This window comes from Bubalus kerabau, chromosome 5, assembly GCF_029407905.1.
Source record: "Bubalus kerabau isolate K-KA32 ecotype Philippines breed swamp buffalo chromosome 5, PCC_UOA_SB_1v2, whole genome shotgun sequence".
In the NCBI taxonomy this organism is placed as follows: domain Eukaryota; kingdom Metazoa; phylum Chordata; class Mammalia; order Artiodactyla; family Bovidae; genus Bubalus; species Bubalus kerabau.
Genome location: NC_073628.1, coordinates 135,821,486 through 135,827,601, shown reverse-complemented (window position 1 = coordinate 135,827,601; position 6,116 = coordinate 135,821,486).

Below are 6,116 nucleotides of genomic sequence, written 5' to 3'. Positions count from 1 at the left end.
GCCCCTTCCGCATACCCGCTGGTCCCCAGGCTTGGACGGCCCACCCCTAGGCCTCGGTCCCAGTCTGTGAAAGGAGTATAATCCACAGGGAAGTGGGGTTGTGGCGGGCAGGGGAGATCCTATAGGCTTAGCAAGCCTTCAGCAGTGCCCTTCAGTGAGGATCACCCTGCCTCCAACAGCTCTGTCCCCTTGGCCTTCCCCAGTGGAGGAGCCCCCTCCGCCCCCCAAACAGCAGCTCTGAGAAGTGGGGGTGACGCTGGGCTTTTCTTCGGGCCTCGGAAAGCTGCCCTGGGGTAGCTGCCAGTGAGTGGGCCACCCAGGGGTTCTGCGGCGGCATCTCAGAGGCACACAGCTCTTTCCTGGGTGCAGGAACAGCCCAGAAACCCAGTGGCCTGGACAGGGAAGGAACACCCAGGCTCCTGGCAGGGAGGACCCTGGTGGGGAGCAGAGAGCACCAGGCTTTCAAGGAAGGTGCCATCCCCTCCCAGATGGTCCTGCCAGCCTCTTGGCTCCCAAGGCTCACTGCCCTTTAGGCTTGTGGATCTGGACTCAGAGGGTCATGGAATTCTGAGACAGTAGTGTGCCCGGGACCTGGGGTACCTCCAAAGACAAAGCCCTTTCTTTTTGTTTGTAGTTTTTGTAGCTCATTCACTGCATGTCTAAGTTGAAAGGGAATGCCATCTGATCCTCCAGGCTGGATGGCACAGCTGGCACAGAGCAGCCTGAGCAGGCATGTGGCACACTGATCTTGGGTGCCCACTGCACTGTGCTGTGTCCACTGGGTGGGCGTCGTGTGCCCCTCTCTGCTGCCCTCTTGGCGGCAGCATCTCTGGAAAAGGATGCCTCCTCTGCTCAGGGCAGTGCACTGGGGGCAGGCCCCTCCCCCAGGTCACCTGGAGATATAGATGCTGCGTCTTCCAGCCTGGACAGGTGTCAGAGCCTCAACACTCACCTCCGTCCTTTAAAGCCCCAGGCAGCTGAATCAACTCTCCCAGGAATTAAGTCAGGAATCTTACAGTCCAGAAAATGAAATATTTGTCTAAGCTTTTCTTACTTTCTACCCTAAGAACATCTTTCCCTGGGCCGGGCCCTCTGTACAAACAGGGCCCTCCCAAGATTGGGAGCACTGACCCCACCAGGATTTCTTGCAAATCAGGCCCTTCTCATCTGACCCAACCTCGATGTAGGAGAAAAACCCAGGGAGACTGCTGGTCACCCCACACCGAGTGTGCAATGCAACAGGCGTGTTGCCCTGCAGAGCAGCGGCATCAGAGCCCGTGGGCCCACTGCCCAGACGCGCCTGTCTCTCAGGAGCATCCTGCCTCCCTTCGGCTCCCCCATCCCGAGGAGCGCAGCTTTGGAGTCTTGCAGGATTTTACAGAAGGGCCTTTCCTTCTTTGGTCTGGGTTTGTCCTGCCTGGGTGGGGAAGCTGCTGGAGGACTTCCCCAGTGAGGACAGTCAACCTGTGCTGGGAAGCTGCCTTAGGGCAGGTCTGGGGAAAGGCCAGCACACCTGGATTCTCCTGCAGGCTCTTGGAGAGCCTCGTAAATGGGGGGTGCTGTGTGCTGAGTCCTGCCCCTGGGATGGCTGCTGAGAGCGGGGAGTGATGCTGGTTCACAGAGAGCTGAGGCAGCAGGACAGCCCCAGGCTGGGCAGTGACGCACTGCACTTGACCCTTCTCTGGGGAGAGACCACAGGGTCAGTGAGAAAGTGAATCCTCACAGGGCCGAGCGTCTGCTGGGAGCTGCCCGGGCACACGGGGAGTGAGGGGTCGAGGAGGACAGACGCAGATGAATGTGATGACCACAGGCCCAGGGCAGGCACAGCCACTTCACGGCCAAGAGGGACCTGAGAGAGCAAGGCCTGCGGATGACCAGGGCTCTGACGCTCCGAAGGAGCCAGGGCTGAACCTGTATTGTGAGTCTCAGCTCCGTCATCAAGGATTTAAAATAATGACATTGGGACTTCCCTGGCGGTCCAGCGGTCAGGTCTCCTAGGCCTCGCTGCTGAGGTCCTAGGTTCAATCCTTGGTTGGGGAACTAGACCCCACACGCCACAGCTAAGAGTTAGCATGTTGCAACTAAAGATCTCGTTTGCCATAAATGAAGACCTGACACAGCCTAAATAAATAAATGAATATTAAAAAAAAAAAAACAAAAAACTGAGACCAGATTTGTGCTTACAAGAGGCAGGGAGAATTGGATGAAGGCAATCAGATGGTACAAACTTCCGGTGATAAGAGAACAGGTCAGGGATGAATGTGCAGCACAGCGATTAACACTGCTGCATGGCGCATACGAAAGTCGCTAAGGTAAACCCCAAGAGTTCTCATCACAAGGAAAATGTTCCTTACATTTCTTCAATGCAGTATCTGTATGAGGTGAGGGAGGCTCACCAAGCCATTGTGATCATCATTTCAGGATGTGTGCGTCAGACCGTGGTGCTGCTCGCCTTAACCTAACCCCGAGCTGTGTGTCAGTCACAACCCAATAAAACTGGGAGTGACTGATGCCACCACCGACTGCACCAGTGCCCGCCGGGCCCTTTCCAGCGGCTCCCCCACTGGGCTCCCCAGGGCCTGAAGATTGTGGGACTATATTCCCCCCCTCTTTGGCATGTAAGTGACCGCGGGCATTGATCAGCTCACTGACCATGTGGCTGTGATCCAGGCCCTGGTTTTCCTCGTGTGTGAGGTGAAGGCTGGGACCAGCTCTGAGCCATCAAAGGCTCCCACCTGGTGGTCCTGCCAGCACAGAGGGATGTGCCCATCCTGAGTGCCCAGAACGTGGGCGGGATCGGCCACCCCAGGGCCCTGAGGTCTTCAGTTTTACGGTAAAAAATTGTTTAAAATTTGCATTCTCTTTCACAAACACCTGTGTTTAATTGAAAGATATTGTTGAGAATGATTTATGATAAGAGAAATCATCTCTTGGAAAGTATGTCCTGTAGGCCTCTGAGGACCCTGGGCTGTGATGGGCCCTGTGTGGGGCTTAGGGGCGGCTCTAAGGTCCTTCCCAGCCCTGGATCTCCCCAGATCCACCTGAATCTGCCTGGATCCGCCGGGATCTCCCTGGATCCACCTGGACCCAGCTCTGCAGTGCTGAGGCTGTGGCACCAGGCGGACAGATGGGCCCACGTTCCTGACCTGTCGCTGTCTTCGTGTTTCCTGAGAGCCCCGCGGGATCTGCAAGAGAAATGAGCCTGACGGCCAAAACGCAAAAGAAAGGGCAGGAAAGTTCACGTGTAAATGTCAGGAGCAGAAAATGTTTGGAAGCAAGATGGGGGCACATCCACCTGGAGAGAAACAAGGGCCCTACAGGGGCATTTACGGGGAAATGTGTTTCCTTCTTCAAGCCCCTTAAACCGTGACCCACACGAATATTCCAGGGAGCTTGGAAGGGGACTCAAGAGGCCCCGGTTTGCTGCTCGGGGATGTTATGAAATTCGCAGAATGACTTTTAAGTGACCTCTTCTCCTTTCCCGCCCCCATCCGAAGGCCACGTGAGGCCACTTCCCCTCCTGAGCTCACCCAGGGGCGGGGCTCACGGCTGCTGTGGGCGGGGAATGAGGGCGCAGAGGGGAGAGGGGGCCGGACGGCAGCCGGGGAGCAGCGAGGCCTGGAGGGCCCCCTCCTGCCTCCTCTGCTCCTAGCCCCTCTGGTTCCCTCTCGCTCTAATACTTTTTTCCGGTTCTCCTGTCCAAGACCCTCCAAGCATGATCGCCTGGCCAGCCAGCAGAGGGGTGAGCGGTTTTAGGCAAGAGCTCCACGGCCTCTGATCCATCAGGGTTGATCAGTGAGGCTCAGGCGGAAGAAAGGATCAGACGATCCAAAGAGAGCGTTTACTCGGCTGTCGGACAGCCGCAAAGGCAGGCTGTGGCTCCGTCTCCTTTGTAACTCACATGCGCCTTGTGTTTAGGTATTTTATGTTTTAGGAACTCCAGCACCGAAAAGTTTCCATTTGCACAAGAACTGTGAGCACGGCTGCCCCCTTCTGGTGAGCTTGTGAATCACAACCTCAGGGGCCTCGGGGTCTCAGCGCCCTTCATCCTTTTTTCACCGGGATCATTTGATACTTAAATTCTTACGACTCTCGCTTGAGACACCCTGGGTTCCTAGCAGAGAAACCCAAAGCCCTGGGCCCTTGGTGGGAGAGAAGGCCTTTGGAGTAGTGGAAGCTTGTTAGGCCCAGGAGCCCCATCCTCCCAGCAGCTCCCACGGTGTGCCAAGCCCGCCTTCCCCCGACAGGTGGGTGCAGGGCGGACAGTGCAGAATAGCAGGGTCTCAGGAGGGACGCGCAGGGCCATGTGGAAACGACGGACTCCCGCCTGCCCACGGCTGCAAAAGGAGCCGCCCCCAAGCCCAGTGGCTTAGACCCACAGCAGACACTCATCTTTCTCTCCACGTTTCTCACTCCATTTTTCTGGGGTTATGGGTTCAGCAGGATAGTTCCTGCTCAGACCACACGAGTGATGCAAGACAGTTGTCACGGAGATGACCAGAGTTGTCTAGTGATGACGGCTGGCCAGAGTTCTCACAGGACTTCCTCGCCCACGGGGCTAGCAGCGGCTGGTGGCTGGGACTCTTAGCGGGAGCCCCACAAGCAAGCTCCCTGGGCTAGGCCGCAAGGACAAGCGTGCCAGGAGGGAGTGCCTGGTCTTTTGCAAACCAGCCTCAGGAGGCGCAGAGCAGGACCTCCCTGAGCTCTGCTGGGGTCATGGAGCCCGAGCCAGCTTCAGGGGAAGTGGACACAGACCGCACCCTCTTTCTGTGCACATGGGGAAGTTCTAGAAGAGCATGTGGGGGGCTGAGAAATACTGTTGCAGCTCTTTCGGGAAAAGACCATTTCCAGAGGCAGGTAGGTTACTCCAGGTGGGTCCCTTCAGTAACTGTCTTCAGGGACGCATTTCCTGGGGAAGAAATCAGTTTTTATACATGGGGTGTTGCTAAGAGGAAACGAGGGTTTAGAGGTATCCACCGAGGATTTTCCTGGTGGCTCAGTGGTTAAGAATCCGCCCGCCGACGCAGGAGACATGGGTTCGACCCCTGGTCTGGGAAGATTCCACATGCTTCAGGGCAGCTAAGCCTGAGTGCCGTAACGACTGAGCCTGTGCTCAAAGCCTGGAAGTACAACCCCGGAAGCCCGAAGCCCAAGCTCCTGGAGGCCAGGCTCCACAAGGGCAGCCAGCTCCACGAGACACCTGACACACCTCAAAGAGCAGCAGCGAAGACCCAGCGCATCCGTAAGTAGATAAATAAAAATTGTTTTAAAAAACAGCTCTTAAAAAAGAAAGAAAAAAGTATCCACTCAGCCATCCTCACTAAGACTGGCCAAACCATTTCACTGCAGAGGAGCCTCCAAAAAGGACCATTGCAGGCTGCACTCCCAGGGGTCCCCAGGGGGCTGTGCCCGTGCCCAGCTGTCCACCAAGGCAAGGGAATAGTGGTCTCTGGGGGGACCTGTGGGTGAGATTCTGCCGAGATGGACTCTCAGAGGGAAGAACTGGGCGGTGTCGCCACAGCGAGTGGCCAAGAAGGGCCGGAGCCTCGGCCCGGCCGGGGCCCTGTGAGCAGCTGGCTCAGCAGGAAGCAAGCAGCAGGCGCATGGAGAGAGGTGAGACTGCGATCACTCAGAAGCCCCCTGCGGGTGTCACACAGAGCAGGAGCAGCCCTCTTTGGGGACGGAATTGTGTCTTGGTCAAATTCTGCGTGCACGACGCCTGGGTAAGTATCCTATCAGAGTTAAGTGAATAAAGGAATGAAGAAAAGGAAAAAAAGGAGGGAAGAACAGAGTTAAATAATAATAAAATATATTATTATTTAAATAATATTAACATAATAATAATAATAATAAATATCTCTGCTGGTTTCCTAGTCACACCTGATCTGGTCAGTCCAGGAGAGCCAGGGGACTTCTGGAAACATCCATGACTCGTCCAGAGTTAAAATAGTGTATGCGTGCATAGCATGTACCGTGGTAAAAGTGTGAAGACAGGCACAGGAAGAGTTAAGGCTAAGTGCAGACTAGCGGCCCTCTGTGGGAAGAGAATTGGAGAAGGAAATGGCAACCCACTCCAGTGTTCTTGCCTGGAGAATCCCAGGGACGGGGGAGCCTGG